Source organism: Phyllobates terribilis, unplaced genomic scaffold (assembly GCF_046119375.1).
Source record: "Phyllobates terribilis strain yellow unplaced genomic scaffold, ASM4611937v1 Scaffold_11__3_contigs__length_659146591, whole genome shotgun sequence".
NCBI lineage: Eukaryota > Metazoa > Chordata > Amphibia > Anura > Dendrobatidae > Phyllobates > Phyllobates terribilis.
In genome coordinates, this window is record NW_027362771.1 from 527,173,711 (window position 1) to 527,195,274 (window position 21,564).

The window sequence follows — 21,564 nt, forward strand, 5'->3', positions numbered from 1 at the left end:
GTGTATCTCCAGCCAGCTGCAGACTCTTGCTGGACCCTGACAGAAGACCACAATCAAAGGACCTTGAACTAAAGATGGCCATATGTTTTATATGTTGCTATGGGTGCTTCCTGTAAGTGTTTCCTTCACCCTCACCCACTACTTGGTTCCCCCTATCTTTGGTTCCCCCCCATCTCCTCTATCCTGGAAAGGGGCAGCACCCTGGTGCATTTAGGACCCCTGCAGGACAGGAGTGGTGTAGTGTTGAGTGTGAAGTGGGGTCCTGGGTAATGCTCCATCCTTACCTGGAAGAGGAGATACCACACCTCTATCTGAGGTGCAGTACCCCTGTGGCGACTGAACCCTCAGGGGCGCCACATATCTATTCGTACCTGGTCATTAAGGCCCAGGCCACAGGGACATATAGATACGTCTCTTGTCAGAAAGGTGTTAAAAAAGGATGATAAAAAAACAGATGCATAATAGATGCAAAATGGAGGCAAAACAAAAAAAATGGTCTGTTTTTGACAGATGAAAAAAATGGAAATGGATGTGTGAATGGGCCCTTAGTTTTGCTTGATATTACACAGTTTGACCTGGTCCTAAATCAGCATTAGGCTACATTCACACAACTCTGTACAGGGTCGGACTGGCCCATAGAAGAACAGGAGAATCCCCCGGTGGGCCCCGCAGCAGGAGTGAGCCACTAACACCCCAAAATGAGCAGCACTTGGCCCAATACATTTACACTATGTACAGACAAAAACAGCATCTCATCATTCATTCAACAAGTTACCTAGTTTATTATTTTATAGAAGCAGAGGTAAGTTTGTGAATGAGGGTAATGTAATGTAAGCATGTTACTGGTGGACCCTTGCCACCCCAGTCTGACACTGTCTGTGTATCAGTATGGACCGGCACGGTGCGACTTATGAGGCTGCTGATTGTGAGTCAGGAGACCTGCGGCTGCTCCTCTTATCGCCATCCTTGCTCAGACCATGATACACAGATGTGTGAATCTATCCTTAGATGTAGCTGTCTGCTGATGGACCTCATAGCCCTTTGTTCTGGGCTCTCTATCGTGTCAGAATCTGGGCCCTACTTAGCAGAGAGATCATCTCCAAATTAGCCCCTATTTGTGAGACCCACCTTCTGTGATCCGGGTGTTCATACGAGGTCACTCTGATAAATTGTGTGTTTCCTGATTTCAGATAAAGACGGCCCCATCATGACTGATTGCCATTAGCTTCCCAGTGTAACATAATCAATGAGATGAGATCATTGCTCGCCTGTTTACTAATCTCTAGAATACACCATTCCCAATAACACTAGACAGCTCGTGCCGCCCTCTACCCTGCCGTGCTGATTATATTCTCCTCACAATGAGGGGTATCAGGTGTTTGGAAGCAGCGTTACTTGTGTAACCTGCCATATTGTCTCTTCCGCCACCAGGGATGTGAGCGTGAAATGCTGCCATTGTATCCACAGATCACATGTATGATACTCAGCGTTTCCGCCTTTCTCTCAGATTGCATTTCACCTCAGATGAACATCGAGTACAACTATACAGAATGTGCAAATATTCAGCGAAACAAATGTCCCGGAAGATACAGGGAGGGGACGAGGTAATAGTATAGCAGATACAGGGCTGTCCGCGTAGGGATGACGCACATGGGATGTCGTGAAAGGCCGGCTAATCAGAAGACAACCTGGAGATGCTGGCAGGCCCGGGATGGTTCGCAGGACTTCTCCTCCGGCTGCCAGAGATTACAGATGTGTCCTCTGTATCGGGTCTTGCGAAACGATTTGCACCATCTTTAGTAAACGACTCACTTGTTGCAATGCTCTATATAAAATAAATGGGGTTTGGATCCAAAGTTATATCAGCAAAAAATTCCTTTATATGGAATAAAAATAAACATGTACAATGTGTTTCAGCTCCAATGACCGATCCTTCGTCAGGACTGTGTGCCTAGGAACTGAAATGCGTTGTACATATTTTATCAATTAATAAGTCATTTTACTGACGTAACTGAGAGCCCAAAACCCAATTATTTTATATGGAGCAACGCCGCAACTGAGTTGTTCACCAAATCGATTCTCTATAATCTGAACATTTCTCTTTATGAAAAATTTTGGTAATTAGAACACCAAATATTTTTCGGATATAAAATGGGTTTACTACTGTTTTACTGTTTGTGTAACTTATTAGAGAATTCTGAGTTAGTGGGAATCTGTCACCAGGTTTTTGCTACTCCATCAGAGTGTGATGTAGAAACAGAGACCTGATTCCAGCAATGTATCACTTACTGGGCTGATTTTGGCAGTTTTGATAAAATCACCGTTTTATCTGCTGAATATCTACCAGTTCTCTGAATGCTGAGCTCTGTATAACCTCGCCTACACCACTGATTGGCAGCTTTTTGTGTACATTGTGCATAGGCAGAAAGCTGCCAATCAGTGATGGGAGCAAGGTTTTACAGAGCTCAAGAATATGGAGGACTCCATGGCAGCAGGTTTACTAGTCCTCTACTGATAATCTGTTGATAAAACATTGATTTTATCAAAACTATAGTAAGCAGCCCAGTAACACATCACTGGAATCAGGGTCTCTGTTCTTACATTATGCTGCTCTCAGATTAGGTGGTGAAAACCTGGTGACAGATTCCCTTTAATAGAGAGGGGTCTTCTTTTCCTTATTCCCACCTCTTAGCCAGGATAAAAAGCTTTTCTAAAAATTGATATGGTGGATTATAAATTCATCATGAATAAACTTTTGTTAGATATTGACATATTCAATGTGTAAAAGGAGACAACACTTTCCTCACACCCTGCCCATTGCCTACCCAAATAAACACCCCAATTATAGGCAATTACCAGAGGAGCGGGAGGTTATGAGTCGCAGTTGCACAAACAATCAAGACCAGTTATGACCCGGTAACCACTAAAACACTGTGTATAACCATCCGTGAAGACATGGTCAAAAATGGAGGACTTCCATCGGGGGATTATCTACAGGAGGTGCAGGTTGCCGTTGCACCTGGGTCCTATGGTCCTGGGTCTGAGGGCACTGCTCATCATCCCTGTACAGTAATTTGTAATTTATGCAACAGACAAGGAGATTGGCTTAGCTATTGAAATGAGATTGTCAGCCATCCCCTTCATACACATTATTGGAAAATCCATAAAAGCAGGAGCTTTGGAGTGTAACGCATTTCGAGTCGTGTAACAAACCAATGCTTAATTGTGTTTGCCATTTGTATTTTTTTTACTACAAACTGATGGATGTTTTCTTATAAACTCCTGCTTTTATTGATTTTCTAAGAGTGCCAGACTAGCTGCTTTTTCTGGATTATTCGTCGGGAGTGACTGTCCCGCATTGCTCCTGTGCACCTACCAGCATTTTGTGGATACCGCTATTGGAGTAGGGTGAGCTGAACTGTAAAAACCCTTTATTATATTTATGTATGACTATAAAAATAGTAACCTGTTCAGTAATTTGCACACATTAATTAAGGCAATTGCTGATCACCCAGCGACAATGGTGGAATTGCCTTTATTCTGCATATTAAACACTAATGGTATATTCGGGCACAGAAGATTTGTTGCTGACATTTCTGAGGCTATCCCGCATATTTAAAGGGAAATTGTCACGTCATTTCAAGCATCTACATTGTCCCCAGTGCAATGTGCATCACTAACACGTTATTTTCATTAACATCGGCTCTGAAATGATGTCCAAAAAGCACTTTATATAGTTAGATCGTACCTGCTCATTTAGTCATAGGGGTGTGCTTCATTTTCTGTTCAGTCACGGGTGTCACAGCCCACTCAATTTGATTGATTTCCCTGGTTGCACTGACGTCACTGGAATCCTTTGCAAAATCCCACGCTTGCGCAATGTGCAGCGTGAAGTCTCACTAGCGCCGTGCTAAGCGAAGAGCCAAAGTGTTGGTACCCTTAAAATTGTTCCAGAAAATGAAGTATTTCTCTCAGACAGTTATTGCAATTACACACGTTTTGTTATACACATTGTGACAAAGTCACTGGCAGACTACTGGAGGGGAGATATGTTTCACTGAGGCTATTAGCTTCAGTGATGTGAAACACTGTTGTTTCCTACGTAGTAGCTGCAGAGAGGGTTAATCCACCAGATTTAAAAGGGCATGTTTTATAGGTGAATGGCCATAGTGGGGGCGGGAGGCCATCCACCATACTGCCACCCCAGGGTGTGGTCTGGTGTGATGGGTAGATACCACACATGGTGTTGTCAAGCATCCAGCAACTAGAGGGATTAACAGGGTGTAGATAGGGGGAAGTGGCCAGGTCTGCCTCAGAGAGAATGGGTAGTGTCAGTTCTGAGCTGGAGAGCGAGGTTAAAGGATGCAGACCTCTTCATCAGGCTGATGAGGGTTCTGGGATTCTCTCACTGCAACTGCCGCTTGGTTTCTAGTGGTATCTACAGGTGAAAGTAGTGGAGAAAGGAGTTAACTTTTGTTTAGCAGAAGAAAGGATGGAACACCACGTCCGAGGACTGGACTCATCCTTCCGTTCTAACCCCCCCCATACCTCATTGCGTCCAAGGTAAAGCGTGTGGCACTGTGTACAGGGACACTGGTGGGTGCACTGAATAGTGGGACTCAAGAGACTGTGAACGTGGGTGAGGGAAGCTGTGCTGCTAACATAGACTGTGTACTACTGTGCCTTGTAAAGAAACTGTACTGTTATGAAGCCTGTTGCTTTAATATTCTTGAATTGCACTGGCCGTGCTTCATATTAAATTCCACTGTTAAATTGTTGAGAAGGACTCTTGTCAAATGTGTCTGGTCAGCAAGTGAATCCATCTACGTGTCTGTGCCTGAGGGTCAATACCCCTGTATGACTGAGGGGCCTCATTCCATTTTCGGTAAACAGTAGAATGATGTGCTTTACCAAAAAGCTCTATCTTGGTCTCATCTGTCCACAAGATGCTTTCCCAGAAGGATTTTGGTTTACTCATTTAGATTTTGGCAAACTGCAGTCTAGCTTTTTTATGCCTCTGTGTCAGCAGTTGGGGGTGCTCCAGGATCTCCTGCCATAGCGTTTCATTTCATTCAAATGTTGACGGATAGTTCACACTGACACTGATGCATCCTGAGGCTGCAGGACAGCTTGAATGTCTTTGGAACTTGATTGGGGCTGCTTATCCACCATCCTTACTATCCTGTGTTGCAACCTTTCATCAATTTTTTTTCGCCGTCCACGTCTATGGAGATTAGCTACAGTGCCATGGGTTGTAAACTTCTTGATTATGTTGTGCACTGTGGACAAAGGAACATCAAGATCTGTGGAGATGGACTTGTAACCTTGAGATTGATGATGTTTTTCAACCATTTTGGCTCTCAAGTCCTCAGACAGTTCTCTTCTCCTCTTTCTGCTCTACATGCTCAGTGTGGCACACACAGACACACAATGCAAAGATTGAGTCAACTTCTCCTCTTTTATCTGGTTTCAGGTGTGATTTTCATATTACCCACACCTGTTACTTGGTTACTTGCCACAGGTGAGTTTGAACGAGCATCACATTCTTGAATATATACAGTACAGACCAAAAGTTTGGACACACCTTCTCATTTAAAGATTTTTCTGTATTTTCATGACTATGAAAATTGTACATTCACACTGAAGGCATCAAAACGATGAATTAACACATGTGGAATTATATACTTAACAAAAAAGTGTGAAACAACTGAAAATATGTCTTATATTCTAGGTTCTTCAAAGTAGCCACCTTTTGCTTTGATGACTGCTTTGCACACTCTTGGCATTCTCTTGATGAGCTTCAAGAGGTAGTCACCGGAAATGGTTTTCACTTCACAGGTGTGCCCTGTCAGGTTTAATAAGTGGGATTTCTTGCCTTATAAATGGGGTTGGGACCATCAGTTGTGTTGTGCAGAAGTCTGGTGGATACACAGCTGATAGTCCTACTGAATAGACTGTTAGAATTTGTATTATGGCAAGAAAAAAGCAGCTAAGTAAAGAAAAACGAGTGGCCATCATTGCTTTAAGAAATGAAGGTCAGTCAGTGCGAAAAATTGGGAAAACTTTGAAAGTGTCCCCAAGTGCAGTTGCAGAAACCATCAAGCGCTACAAAGAAACTGGCTCACATGAGGACCGCCCCAGGAAAGGAAGACCAAGAGTCACCTCTGCTTCTGAGGATAAGTTTATCCCAGTCACCAGCCTCAGAAATCGCAGGTTAGCAGCAGCTCAGATTAGAGACCAGGTCAATGACACACAGAGTTCTAGCAGCAGACACATCTCTTCAACAACTGTTAAGAGGAGACTTTGTGCAACAGGCCTTCATGGTAAAATAGCTGCTAGGAAACCACTGCTAAGGACAGGCAACAAGCAGAAGAGACTTGTTTGGGCTAAAGAACACAAGGAATGGACATTAGACCAGTGGAAATCTGTGCTTTGGTCTGATAAGTCCAAATTTGAGATCTTTGGTTCCAACCACCGTGTCTTTGTGCGACGTAGAAAAGGTGAACGGATGGACTCTACATGCCTGGTTCCCACCGTGAAGCATGGAGGAGGAGGTGTGATGGTGTGGGGGTGCTTTGCTGGTGACACTGTTGGGGATTTATTCAAAATTGACCACAGCATCTTGCAGATGTATACTATTCCATCCGGTTTGCGTTTAGTTGGACCATCATTTATTTTTCAACAGGACAATGACCCCAAACACACCTCCAGGCTGTGTAAGGGCTATTTGACCAAGAAGGAGAGTGATGGGGTGCTACGCCAGATGACCTGGCCTCCACAGTCACCGGACCTGAACCCAATCGAGATGGTTTGGGGTGAGCTGGACCGCAGAGTGAAGGCAAAAGGGCCAACAAGTGCTAAGCATCTCTGGGAACTCCTTCAAGATTGTTGGAAGACCATTTCCGGTGACTACCTCTTGAAGCTCATCAAGAGAATGCCAAGAGTGTGCAAAGCAGTCATCAAAGCAAAAGGTGGCTACTTTGAAGAACCTAGAATATAAGACATATTTTCAGTTGTTTCACACTTTTTTGTTAAGTATATAATTCCACATGTGTTAATTCATAGTTTTGATGCCTTCAGTGTGAATGTACAATTATCAAAGTCATGAAAATACAGAAAAATCTTTAAATGAGAAGGTGTGTCCAAACTTTTGGTTTGTAGTGTGTGTGTATATATATATATATATATATGCACAGAGTGCCAAACTGGAGTGTCAGGGCCCCACCAGTAAAATTGACTCTGGGGGGCCAACTGTTCAGCTACTGTACATGCAGATATTACATTACCCTCCTTCCTTCACAAATTGACCTCTGCTTCTATATAATAATAAACTAAGTAGTTTGTTGAATGAACGATGAGATGCTGATTATGTCTATACATAGTGAATCAAACGTATTGGGCCTAATACTGCTCATGTTGGGGGGTAAGTGGGGTCCACCGGGAGATTTTTCTTCTACCCTGTGGGCTAGTCCAAGCCTGTGTGTGTCTCTCTACAGAGAGAGAGAGAGAGACATCTACTATATAATCGGCTTATCCCGTTTGTCTGTCCGTCCAGGAAATCCCGTGTCGCTGATTGGTCCGGCCGCGGCCAATCAGCGACGCAGGATTTCAGAACAAGTCGGGAGATAGCAGGGCTGACTCCGCCCATGTGGTCATGTGACTCACCAACTGCCCATGACGTACTGAACATGTTTTGTCAGTCACAGTGTGATGTACTTCTGTCACGTTCAGTGAACACGTTCTGTCAGTCACAGTGTGATGTACTTCTGTCACGTTCAGTGAACACGTTCTGTCAGTCACAGTGTGACGTACTTCTGTTACGTTTCATTCACCGTGGTACGCGGAACAGGAGACCTCTGGCTGCAGCCGCAAATAGTCGTGATGTAAGCGGAAGCAAGAGCCGGCTGCAGCCGGGGGAATTACGTGCTGGCTGTGCGTGGTCAGCGATGTTGTCACAAGCAGTATTGACAACATCACGTAATTACAAAATTCATTAGGGGTCCCGGGGGGATACATTGGGGGGTTAATTTAAAGTAGTGCACAACCCATTTAAACACTGCTTCGCTGATTAGTCGCGCCCGGTCGGCCGCATACGTATTCTAGAATACCCGATGCGTTAGGATCGGGCCACCATCTAGTATATAGATATTTACCTCAGCTACCATATAGTTTTTTTACATGTATTTATACCCATCTGTATAAATTCATTCGATATAACTTTAACAGGCTTCCTTCAGACATCACTGTTTCCATTGTGAGTAGTATCTGTTTTTTTTTTCCATGAATACCACGCGTACCCATTATAACTTATGGTGCTATTCACATGTGCCTGTTTTTACACAGACCGTGTGTCCATACAGAAATGTGAAGGAGGTTGTATTCATATATTTTTCTTGACATACATGCTATTCCTCTGCCCGTTTCCTCTGGTGATGCCTCCTCTTTTCTGCCATTGTCTCACTTTTTATATACTGTTTGGTTTTATTATTTTTTTCTGCTTCAATAAAGATTTATATAATTCTCTGATTATTTTTCTATTATATTGCTCAACGCCTGTTATTTGTAATATGCCTTATTATATAGGTATTCTCCTCTAAAATCAGTGCTTCTAAAATACAAGACCTGTTCTGTTTTTACTTTTACTGCTGAAAGGAACATATGAAAATAAAGTCTCGCTCCCAACCTTTTCCACCTATGGCCGACTGCGGCATATAATAACCCAGTAATAATCTTTTCCAGCTGAACTCACAGAAACTCTGGGAGAGCTTTAATCTCTGTGTTTAATCAGCAGCTGGTAAGGAGCTACTGAAGTTTTTGCTGAATTGACAATTGCTCGCATAAAACCGGCTAATGTGCCATCACTATTCATGAGCGCAGAGAACGGGGGTCATGTATGAGGAGTATGAAGACTACAAACTTTCTAAAACAAAGGAAAAACTCAGCAGAAAAAGTCTCTGCAAGGCATTATCTATCATACTGAAATCCAACCATGAGTGATGAGCAGGGTCGGACTGGGGTGTCTGGGGCCCACAGGGGGATTTGGCTCTAGGGGTCCACCCTACAGCTATATGCAAATACCCATTAGCCGTTATCCCTGTTATAGTGGAGCGTTAACTGTAAAACACAGGCGGCTCCTGCACATATACTGTGCACATGCTATAACTGGGATGTACAATTCCTGTAATTTGCATTAAAGGGTTTCTTTGGTTAAAACAAGTTATCACCGATCCATGGCCTCCACAGGATAGGTGATAACTTATTGATTGTTTGGGTCCGACCATTGGAAAATGCACTGATCGAAAGAATGGGGAAGTTTTATCCCTGATAGTACACTTATCCCCATTTTAAAATGGAACAGCGGGTGGGATGTCTGACCGCAGCCTCATTCATTCTTTTGGGGGGCTTCCAAAAAAAAAGATCAGTGCTCACAGCCACTGAGGGAATGAATGGATCGGTGGTCAAGTTGCACATGAGCTCCAGTCTAATGGGGAGAAAAAGTTCTACATTCTGCCGATTGTGTGCCAGCATTCAGACCCCCACCAATCAATAACTTATCACTGATCGTGTGGAGAGGTGATTACTTGTTTTCACTGGAGAACCCCTGTAAGTGCATCTCTGCCCCTGTGTTCCAAGTATTTAATCTCTAAGGCCACGACCGCACTATCAGTATTCGGTCAGTATTTTTTCTCAGGAGTGGGAGCCAAAACCAGGTGAGGAACAATCAGAGAAAAGGTATAATAGAAACAAGTCACCAATTCTGGATTTATCACCCACTCCTGGTTTTGGCTCTCAATCCTGAGAAAAAATACTGACCGAATACTGATAGTGGCGCTGTGGCCTAATGGAAAAAAATCTTCTCCTAATTAATATTAGTGAGAACAAATGACCGTGATACACAACACAATCCACTATACCAACACCAATAATACCACATACAATGAACAAATACTGCCACACCATGACCAGATCACATATTACCACCACATAGAGACCGAATAATACCACATACAAGGAACAAATACCGCCATACTATGACCAGACCGCATATTACCACCACATAGTGACCAAATACTACAATACTGATCATGACTACAAACCACAATACTAACAACGCTGTTATTACCACCAGTGATGTTATACACAAGAGCCCTGTATATAGTGTCAGTGTACAGGTAATACAGTGATCACCAATGAACATTATACATAGGAGCTCTGTATATACTGTCAGTGTACAGGTAATACAGGGATCACCAGTGACATTATACACAGGAGCTCTGTATATAAAATACAGGCAATACAGGAATCACCAGTGACATTATACACAGGAGCTCTGTATATAGTAAACAGGTTATACAGTGGTCACCAGTGACATACACAGGAGCTCTGTATATACTATATAGTGTATAGTGTAAGTGTACATGTAATACATTGACTCACCAGTGACGTCTCTAGTTTAAGTCCTTCATCTTCACTCTTCTTCTTCATCTGGCACAGACCGCCATCACTTCTTCCAGCCAGGACTAGTCTCTGCAGAAAATAACACACAGTTATCAATAAGTGATCTCTTCTAGAGCACATTCCACACGTTTCCCCCCACTTCTATACTGCTCCAGATGGAGAAAAAAGTGGCATATTGCCACCCTGCATAGTAACAGGACCCCCATTTTATCCCCCTACCCCATGGAAAACCGTTTCCTAAAAAGTAAATTATATTCCAAAAGTAATAATGTTCCCCACTTGCCACCATGAACTAAAAATGCATGTTCCTCAATATGGCCCCCAATCAGTAATTAAGCTCCTTATCCAGCCTGGACCCTCATGTCCTGTGTCCAGCCTGACCCCCCCCATTTGTCCAGCCAGATGACTGCACCGCACTGCCTCCGTCCCTTCTTTCATCTGCGCCATCTCTCCCTCCTGGCACTACAACGCCCAGCGCAACCTTTCACATCCTACACTGCCTTGGAGCTAGCTCTACCTGCGGAGAGCCACACCATCCCTGCTGCCGTAACACCAGCTCCAGAGGACTGCTTCCCAGCGGCGGCACCCTTTAGCCGCAATCCACAGGTGGCGTCACGAACACTATTCCAAAAACCTCGTATAAATAGAAATTCCCCTTTTACTGAACCCCCTGGGTCACGGACCAGGCCAGCCACCGTGATATTCCCCATATCCATTAGAGGCCCGGCTGTTGAGTACCCCACGGCCCTGGGGGCGCGTCACATGTGTCCAGCCTGGCCCTCTTATGTGTCCAGCCTGGCCCCCATGTGTCCAGCCTGCTCCCCCCATATATCAATCCAGGCTCCCATGTGTCCAGCCTGCTCCCCCCATATATCAATCTAGGCCCCCATGTTTCCAGCCTGCTCCTCCCATATAGCAATCCAGGCCTCCATGTGTCCAGCCTGCTCCCCCCATTATTATCAATCCAGGCCCCCATGTTTCCAGCCTGCTCCTCCCATATCACAATCCAGGCCTCCATGTGTCCAGCCTGCTCCCTCCATATATCAATCCAGGCTCCCATGTGTCCAGCCTGCTCCCCCCATATAGCAATCCAGGCCCCCATGTGTCCAGCCTGGCCCTCCATGTGTCCAGCCTGCTCCCCCCCATATATCAATCCAGACCCCCATGTGTCCAGCCTGCTCACCCCCATATATCAATCCAGACCCCCATGTGTCCAACCTGCTCCCCCCCATATATCAATCCAGGCCCCATGTGTCCAGCCTGGCCCTCCATGTGTCCAGCCTGCACCCCCCTTCATGTGTCCAGCCTGTCCCCCTTCATGTGTCCAGCCTGCACCCCCTTCATATGTCCAGCCTGCCCCCCATTCATGTGTCCAGCCTCCTCCCCCCTTCATGTGTCCAGCCTACACCCCCTTCATGTGTTCAGCCTGTCCCCCTTCATGTGTCCAGCCTGCACCCCCTTCATGTGTCCAGACTGCACGCCCCATTCATGTGTCCAGCCTGCCCCCCATTCATGTGTCCATCCTGCCCCCCCATTCATGTGTCCAGCCTGCACCCCCTTCATGTGTCCAGACTGCACCACCTTCATGTGTCCAGACTGCCCGCCCCTTTCATGTGTCCAGCCTGCCCCCCATTCATGTGTCCAGCCTCCTCCCCCCTTCATGTGTCCAGCCTGCACCCCCTGTCATGTGTCCAGCCTGTCCCCCTTCATGAGTCCAGCCTGCCCCCCATTCATGTGTCCAGCCTGCCCCCCCATTCATGTGTCCAGCCTGCACCCCCTTCATATGTCCAGACTGCACCCCCCTTCATGTGTCTAGACTGCACCCCCCTTCATGTGTCCAGCCTGCACCCCCCTTCATGTGTCCAGCCTGCCCCCCTTCATGTGTCCAGCCTGCTCCCCCCATTCATGTGTCCAGCCTGTCCCCATTCATGTGTCCAGCCTGCCCCCCCATTCATGTGTCCAGCCTGCCCCCCCATTCATGTGTCCAGACTGCACCCCCTTCATGAGTCCAGACTGCACCCCCTACATGTGTCCAGACTGCACCCCCATTCATGTGTCCAGAATGCACCCCCCTTCATGTGTCCAGCCTGCTCCCCCTTTCATGTGTCCAGCTTGCCCCCCATTCATGGGTCCAGCCTGCCCCCACATTCATGTGTCCAGCCTGCTCCCCCTTCATGTGTCCAGACTGCACCCCCTTCATGTGTCCAGACTGCACCCCCCTTCATGTGTCCAGACTGCACCCCCCTTCATGTGTCCAGACTGCACCCTCCTTCATATGTCCATACTGCACCCCCCTTCATATGTCCATACTGCACCCCCCTTCATGTGTCTAGCCTGCCCCCCCTTCATGTGTCCAGCCTGCTCCCCCCTTCATGTGTCCAGCCTGTCCCCATTCATGTGTCCAGCCTGCCCCCCATTCATGTGTCCAACCTACCCCCCATTCATGTGTCCAGCCTGCACCCCCTTCATGTGTCCAGACTGCACCCCCTTCATGTGTCCAGACTGCACCCCCATTCATGTGTCCAGACTGCACCCCTGTGATGAAAGCCGGCCGGTGGGTGCAGCTCTCTGGCGCCCCCTTACCTCTCAGGTCAGTCAAGGTACTGCACCTAGAGAAAGTAGTGCCAGGTAGCTGCAACCAGCGCAGGGAACACGGTAGTGTGTTATCCCTTCAACGTCACTAAACCGTAACGTCACTACACAGCACAACTCGCTAGCGCCCTCTTAGCCTCAGGTCAGTCAAGGAACTGCACCTAGGATAAGCGGTCGCCAGGGAGACTGTCCTGTAACCTACTGGGTATCGGGGCCCTCTGTAGTGAGGGCGGTATATATATCTTCCTTGGCCGCGCCAGGAATATATATATCTGAACCTCCGACCGTCACTACCAGCCTTCCCCAATCCCCAGTTGGTATGCTGCCACCAGTCCCTATTTTAGATATACGCCCAGTCCGTGAATGGGCCTATATCGGGTCAGGAACCAACCCTGGGTAGCGTTTTTGGCTTGAGCCGAGCTCACACGGACGTGCGTTCGTTATGCAGAATAAAAGGCAGGCCCACAATTACTTGAGGTAATTGATTATAATAATACACTAGATACACGATATACAACTAAATATACACAGGTATAAGGTCAGGCTAAACTATACAACAATGGAATACAACACACAGAATCACCACAGCATATCAGTTACCGGTTTCTTGATTTTCTTGTGACGCAGGGAGAGGATTCTGCGGTCGCAGGCACGGTTCTTTGTTACAGGCTGAGGCCTACCACCGCATGGTCAAACTGCTCCTCCCCTTGGTGGCCTCAGCTGGTGCTCAGATGTTCAGCACACCACTCTTGGGTCAAAAACTGACTTGTCTCTTGTCTGTCCTGCTATCTTACCTGCCCCGTCCCGCCCACTGCTGGTGAGGTCAGCTGGCTCAGTCTCCACCCTCAGGTCTAACTTCGATCAGAAGCCCAAATTCTAAGGAACCCAATAACTTCTTCTGGGATGGTCTCATGATACCCCCAGGGGTTCCCATGGATTCGGGCCGCCGTAACCGACCTTTTGATATCAATTATGATACCATACGGTCCTCAGGAATGGCTCCGCGCTATATCTTGGCTTCCAGAGCACGTACAAACGTCTACCGCGGAGGCTTGTGTGCGCAATGGCTCCGGGACGCCGTGATATTTTTTTATTGGCCCATCCCACGCAACATGCGTGTACTTTTCATGTTTCTATATCTTATGCCTCCATGCTTGTGACAGACAAAGAAACTAGTCCTATGGGACAAATGGTCAGGTACAGATAGACGAAGCACCCCCCCCTGCTGGCTGTGTTTCCTCTCGAAGTCTTTGAAGCTCCTAGCATTCAAGTGTTAAGTAGGCTTCTTATCTTACAGGAGCCTGGATGGGGGGAAACTATCTAGTTGACGTTTTAACAGAAGGTCCCAAGGGTGGGGGCTGCTGAAGTGTGGCCATCCCTGGATATGATTTATCATTACCAAGATGGCGGCTACAGGTTCATCACAACCCCCTTCATGTGTTCAGGCTGCACCCCCATTCATGTGTCCAGACTGCACCCCTTTCATGTGTCCAGCCTGCTCCCCCTTTCATGGGTCCAGCCTGCCCCCCATTCATGGGTCCAGACTGCTCCCCCCTGCTCCCCCCTTCATGTGTCCAGCCTGCTCCCCCCTTCATGTGTCCAGCCTGCTTCCCCCTTCATGTGTCCAGCCTGCCCCTCTTCATGTGTCCAGCCTGCTCCCCCCTTCATGTGTCCAGGCTGCCCCCCTTCATGTGTCCAGCCTGCTCCCCCCTGCATGTGTCCAGCCTGCTCCCCCCTTCATGTGTCCAGCCTGACCCCCTTCATGTGTCCAGCCTGACCCCCTTCATGTGTCCAGCCTGCTCCCCCCTTCATGTGTCCAGCCTGCTCCCCCCTTCATGTGTCCAGGCTGCCCCCCTTCATGTGTCCAGCCTGCTCCCCCCTTCATGTGTCCAGCCTGCTCCCCCCTTCATGTGTCCAGCCTGCTCCCCCCTTCATGCGTCCACCCTGCCCCCCCCCTTCATGTGTCCAGCCTGGCCCCCCATATACCCACACAGGCCCCCATATGTCCATCCTGTTTCCCGCACACCATATGTTCATCCCATACAACAAAAAAAATCAAATACTCACCTCTCCCGTTCCCTGCAGTTCCAGTGATGTCAGCGTCTTCTGACTGTGCAGCACTCAGAGCAAAGGGCGGTAATGATGTCACCACAACCTCTGCCCTGAGAAGTCAGAATCAGAAGACGCTGACGTCACTGGAACTGCGGGGAACAAGGAGAGGTGCGTATCTGTGGAGGAGGGGGGTGTTCTTGTCCTCCCTCCCCCGACTGATGGGCCCTATTGCGTGCCGGTGTCCCTTCCCCCGGGGCCCCAGCACTTACCTGGGTATGCTGGGTGGTGACGTGGCCGTCGGCCATGGTCATCGCGGCGGGTCAGGTCTGCGTGCGCCTCTGTCTCCTGCGCTTTTAAAGGGCCGGTGTCCATAAAAAAAAAATAATTTTCCCCTCTTCCTCTTTCTTTCTCTGGGGCGGGGCCCACCGGGCACTCCATTGGTACCCCGCCAGGCCAGTCTGACCGTGGTGATGAGGTTAATCCCACCCCTGAGTGTAATGGGGCATTCAGAGTCTGTGCCCCAAATTCCAGGCTCTTTGTATCATGAAGACAATCAGGGAAGGAATTGCTCCAGTTACCACCTCCATTACGACACTGGTAGTACAGTTAAAAGGTGGTAGGAAACATTTCTCCCTGCTGCCCTCACAGTGAACAATTAAAGGGGTTTTCCTATGAACAAAAGTTGATTTTAATCAATAGATCTTGGAATAATAATAACTTTAACAATTGGATGTGTTTAAATAAAATGTTCCTGTGCTGAGATAATCTTATAAATGTGCCCCTGCTGTGTACTGTGTAATGGCTGTGTCTGACCTTACAGGAACATGGTCTGATCATACCACAGCTCCTGGGCAGGGGAGGACGCAAAAGAGAGTATACAGACACGGGATCACAAATAATTATTTCTTTGAAGTAAAACATTGTTTAAAAACAGGCAGAGAAATGTTTTACCTCACAAAAAGAATCAGCTGTGATCCCGTGCTGTAATGTCTGTATACTCTTTTGCTTCCTCCCCTGCCCAAGAGATGTGGTATGATCAGACCATATTCCTGTACGGTCAGACACAGCCATTACACAGTACACAGCAGGGGCACATTTATAAGATTTGTGCATCAAATGAAAGGAAAACTTGTTGCAAGCAGATTTGAAGCATTTTTTTAATGAAAAACAACTCTCTGTGAACATACGCTAAAAGGGGTTTTCCATGAATAACTTCATTTAGTTCCCAGGCTTGCCGAGGTTAAAAATTCTAAAATTTTAAAATGAACTTATGTGGCACCCCAGGGTCTGGTTTCCACAGTAATGCAATGTTATGTCTGAGAGCAGGTGGGAGGTCTCTTGGTCAGGAATCCTATGCATGCCACACCTCCTGCCCAGTCCTGGGAGGGGAAGAACTTCCCCTATATAAACCTGGGGCTGAGGCAGGGTTAGAGAGTTCAGAGGGAGAGTGCAGCCAGGAGGGCTGACAGGGAGCTGTGGCTCCGGCTGGGCCCAGCTCCTGGGCCATGCCAGAGGTAGAGAAGAAGTAGAGACAGAGAAGAGAAGCAGATATAGGAAAGAACATCAGGAGCTCTGTGGGAGCAGTGCTACAAGGAGTCAGGGGCTGGCAGCTGCAGAGCTCGCCCTGACTGAGAAGTTATCACCGGACCCGGAGTCCGAGGCTGTGGGGACTAACTCCTATCCAGCAGCAGAAACCGACCGGCAGGGGATTGCAGGTCCTCTGGCCCTGAAACCCGAAGGCACGGTCACACTCGTGGGACCAGCACCGCCGTCGTGGAGCGGAAGCTACTAGAAGGCCCCGAGTCACCGGCCATACGGGTGAGCACCACACGGTACACTCAGGGACGTGGGCTACTTATACCCGCTTCTAGCAAGGTAGCCAGAAGAGTATCGTTAGTTTGGGAGGCCTACAACTCCGCCTGGCCAGGGGAGATCCCATCTGCTCAACGACTGACCAGGCCCCAATCGCTAGCCAGTACTCCGGGAGGGTCTATCGTTGTCACCAGTAAAGATCCTGAACTACACCGTACCGTCTCTGAGTGGTTCCTGCTACCCCCATCATCCACGTCGGCTGCCCTGAGGCCATACCCCTCCCGTTGGGGGTTATACTATCACGCTGCACAATCCTACCACCGGCCTCAGCGGTCTGCCCTGCAGCAGCAGCTCCTTAGCTGTACTCAACGGGTGGCGTAGTCGTCCAACATCTACCGCTAATACAGCGCCACTTAGTCTGACTCCCTGGGCACGGACCGGATCACCGCCACGAGACTACAACCCTCAAGAGATCCGGCTCTGGGTAAGCTCCCGCGTGCGCAACGCAGCGCGACACAGGCCCAGGGGCGCGTCAACTTTTGGCGTAGTCGGCAGGATCTCGTGCCCGCAACCACCGGGTACTGCGTGCCTGAAAAAGACTGTTCAAACTTACCAGTGGTGAAGATTCCCGCCATCCGGCGCCATCTTCTGTCTTCTTCCCGCCATCCGCGAAGTTTTCCCACCATCCGGCGCCATCTTCTGCCTTCTTCCCGCCATCCGTGGAGTTTTCCCGCCGTTGGATGCCATCTTGAAGACGCCGCGCGGGAAGAAGAGGGGCGTGGACTCCGAAAGCGCGCGAGAACTGAAGCCCCGCCTCACGTCCGGACGTTGCGTAAGGTCCTGGAAGGAGCCCAGCAGACGCCGACGTCACAGGAGCGCGACGGAAGGTCCTCAACCCTGACGATCCACTGCGGAGCCGCGGCCTACGGAAGAGGATCATCGCAAGGTAGGCCACGGTCCACTAGGGGGGAGAAGGATGTCGGATACGGAGGAGAGCTTCACCGCTTCAACCCCCGCCAGCGCCACCGCTGTTGCGGTCATGCCTTTCACCATGCCCTATATCCCGGGGGCAGCCTGGCTACCCCAGTACTCAGGGGAGTCACATACCCTGCATGACTTTAGAGAAAAGCTGGATAGCCTCTTCCAGGTGTACCCCCTCACAGAGGAGCAAAAAGTGAGCATCCTGGTGGCCCAATTAACCGGGGCAGCCCAAAGGGGGGTAAAGTCCTGGCCACCTGGGAGGAGGACTGTCGCAGAGATACTAACCCAGCTAACCGAGGAGGAGCTGCAGTACTACCAATACGAGGAAAGCCAAGAGGACCTGGACGGGTCTGAGGACTACCCTCAGGAGGGAGCACAAAGAGGACATAGCTACTGAAGGGAAGTAGCGTGAATAAAGAGCTGTACATAGTTACCCGTTAGGGTACAAGGACTGCTGCTAATTAAAATATGGTCCCCGTTGGGATTAGTGAATTGTTCCCCGTATGTCCCTATCCCTTACCAGGCTGAGGACTGTGAGCAGCCATCCCCTATCCCTTACCAGGCTGAGGACTGTGAGCAGCCAATCCTTATCCCCACTGGTCGAGGACTGAGAGCGGCCATATCCTGTAAATAATTATGTGTTTCTAGTAATTTATAGGAGTCCTTGGTGGATTTACCGGGAATCCTTTGTACAGTTAGTGGAGCGTAACCCAGGATGGACTAAAAGACTGTTAAGGACTCGGGGCAGGACAGACCCCTACCTGGTTACGTCTCCCTGTTTTGGTGAAATGGACACCTTTGTTTCCTTCAAAGACTGCACCCGGTTGCGGACATGCCGTAACCACCTTTATGTGTTTTTCTTATTGTATTATTATTGTTATACCCTGTTATGTCTTTCTAAAAAAATATGTTTAGTCCCGGAGTACTAAATTTCACTAGGGGAGAATGTGGCACCCCAGGGGTCTGGTTTCCACAGTAATGCAATGTTATGTCTGAGAGCAGGTGGGAGGTCTCTTGGTCAGGAATCCTATGCATGCCACACCTCCTGCCCAGTCCTGGGAGGGGAAGAACTTCCCCTATATAAACCTGGGGCTGAGGCAGGGTTAGAGAGTTCAGAGGGAGAGTGCAGCCAGGAGGGCTGACAGGGAGCTGTGGCTCCGGCTGGGCCCAGCTCCTGGGCCATGCCAGAGGTAGAGAAGAAGTAGAGACAGAGAAGAGAAGCAGATATAGGAAAGAACATCAGGAGCTCTGTGGGAGCAGTGCTACAAGGAGTCAGGGGCTGGCAGCTGCAGAGCTCGCCCTGACTGAGAAGTTATCACCGGACCCGGAGTCCGAGGCTGTGGGGACTAACTCCTATCCAGCAGCAGAAACCGACCGGCAGGGGATTGCAGGTCCTCTGGCCCAGAAACCCGAAGGCACGGTCACACGCGTGGGACCAGCACCGCCGTCGTGGAGCGGAAGCTACCTGAAGGCCCCGAGTCACCGGCCATACGGGTGAGCACCACACGGTACACTCAGGGACGTGGGCTACTTATACCCGCTTCTAGCAAGGTAGCCAGAAGAGTATCGTTAGTTTGGGAGGCCTACAACTCCGCCTGGCCAGGGGAGATCCCATCTGCTCAAGGACTGACCAGGCCCCAATCGCTAGCCAGTACTCCGGGAGGGTCTATCGTTGTCACCAGTAAAGACCCTGAACTACACCGTACCGTCTCTGAGTGGTTCCTGCTACCCCCATCATCCACGTCGGCTGCCCTGAGGCCATACCCCTCCCGTTGGGGGTTATACTATCACGCTGCACAATCCTACCACCGGCCTCAGCGGTCTGCCCTGCAGCAGCAGCTCCTTAGCTGTACTCAACGGGTGGCGTAGTTGTCCAACATCTACCGCTAATACAGCGCCACTTAGTCTGACTCCCTGGGCACGGACCGGATCACCGCCACGAGACTACAACCCTCAAGAGATCCGGCTCCGGGTAAGCTCCCGCGTGCGCAACGCAGCGCGACACAGGCCCAGGGGCGCGTCACTTAACCCACCCACTGCTGCTCCAGCGGTAGCTTTCGAAACTACTCAGGTCTCTTCATCAGGCATAGAATCCTATGCCTGATGAAGATACCTGAGTAATCTCGAAAGTTTTCCGTTAGCCATTAAAAGGTATCAACCACTGAGGACTCTCAAATCTAAATATTTCTCAGCTAAACTGTAAAGTTCACATGCAGGGTTAATGCTGCATTTTTCTGCAGCATTTTATCCGCATATTTCTGTAGGTATCTGTACCATAACACATAATATCAATCTTCTCTGATTATTGTGTTTTTGCTGCATTTTTATGTGGTTTCCCCTTCACTTAGTGCGTCTTTTGTGCCAGTTTGCAGCAGTGTTTTTAATGTGTGTGTTTTTTAAGTGCAGAAAAGCTTTGATTCTGTGCTTAAAAACACACCTGCATTTTTTTAATGCGTTTCCTCAGGCTTCCCGCAGAAGGCGATAGGAAAAAAAATGCACCAAAAATGTACAATTCAACAGCGTCTTTAGACCCGCAGACATCCACTTTGCCTAAACTGTTAAACAGCAGATTTTCTGCACACAAAAAAAAACACAGCGGAAAAACGTAGCATTTTTGCGGCGTGTGAACATTGCTTAAGGGATCTGTTTCTCAGCAGAATTGTGAATGCTGCTCTGAATTATGATACAGGCTGTAAATCAGAATCAGTGCCTGGTAAGTGATGAAATATTTTTTAAGTTATTTAACTTTTTCTATACGGTGTTAAAAGAAAAAAACAATAATTGAAGCAGGTTACAGAAAGTCATCTCTTTCCACCATTTCTACCACCTCTTCTTGTACTTTCGCCTTCTAACGCCCCTTGTTTATTGTGGTGGGGCCCGGGTTCCAGCTGCTGCCACCGAGACCATGGTTTGTATATTGGGGCAACTGGCAGGGAGACAGCTGGTGAGATAACAAACACAATGGAGGCCGACAACCTGATTTGCCAACATTACAGGAAATAACGCTTTTTTCTAGGCCCTTTAATATGTGTGAATGACAGGGTGTCTGGTATTAACAAGTGAACGGTTCTGCAAGGTAAAACCACACGGCAGCTGTGTTTAATATTTTATTCAATGCTATCGTGTTTCACACACATTAATGCCGCCATATACTGCAGAAACCATCCTGAAGTCACCAGTCAAACTGCAGAGAGTTCTTAGAAATTCTCTCTGCATAAACAAACTATTCCTAAAACAAACAGACAAGTAGTAAAACTTTACTGGGCCAGAATCAAGGACATGGCGGAGAAGCTACCCAGAGGGAAAGTCAGCGCATGAATAATAAACCGCGCATAATCTCATAGTGTTCTGTCAGGGTTTTAACAAAAACTTGCTTGTTTTATATAATAATATTTTTGGGAAAATTACTCTTAAAAACCTTGTGGTCATCATCCAGAAACAGCTCCACTGTTATCCATGGGCTCTGTCTGGTATTGCAGCTCAGCCTCTTTATATGGCAAAATTTGCAGTTAGACCCCCACCTGCATGTTGGTCAGATATATTGGCCCTCGTTCTAGATCATATAACATGCGTGTTCACCTCCCATGTAATAATGTCCCCCATCCTGGCTGCTTCCTGCAATAATCACCCCCATCCTAGGCCCTTTTCAGGAATAAAGCCCCCCATCCT

At 48.3% G+C, this 21,564-nt stretch overlaps 1 long non-coding RNA gene across 1 annotated transcript in view; it reads right to left on the minus strand.

The window, feature by feature from the left end:
* LOC141165272 (uncharacterized) overlaps window positions 1–14,196 on the minus strand; it is a 90,477-nt gene extending 76,281 nt beyond the window's left edge. The window contains exons 1-2 of the long non-coding RNA XR_012251131.1: window positions 13,651–14,196; window positions 10,438–10,527 (exon numbers count right to left, since the gene is read on the minus strand). This is a non-coding gene — a long non-coding RNA (uncharacterized lncRNA). The remainder of the gene's footprint in view (window positions 1–10,437; window positions 10,528–13,650) is intronic.
* Window positions 14,197–21,564: the final 7,368 nt, after the last annotated feature.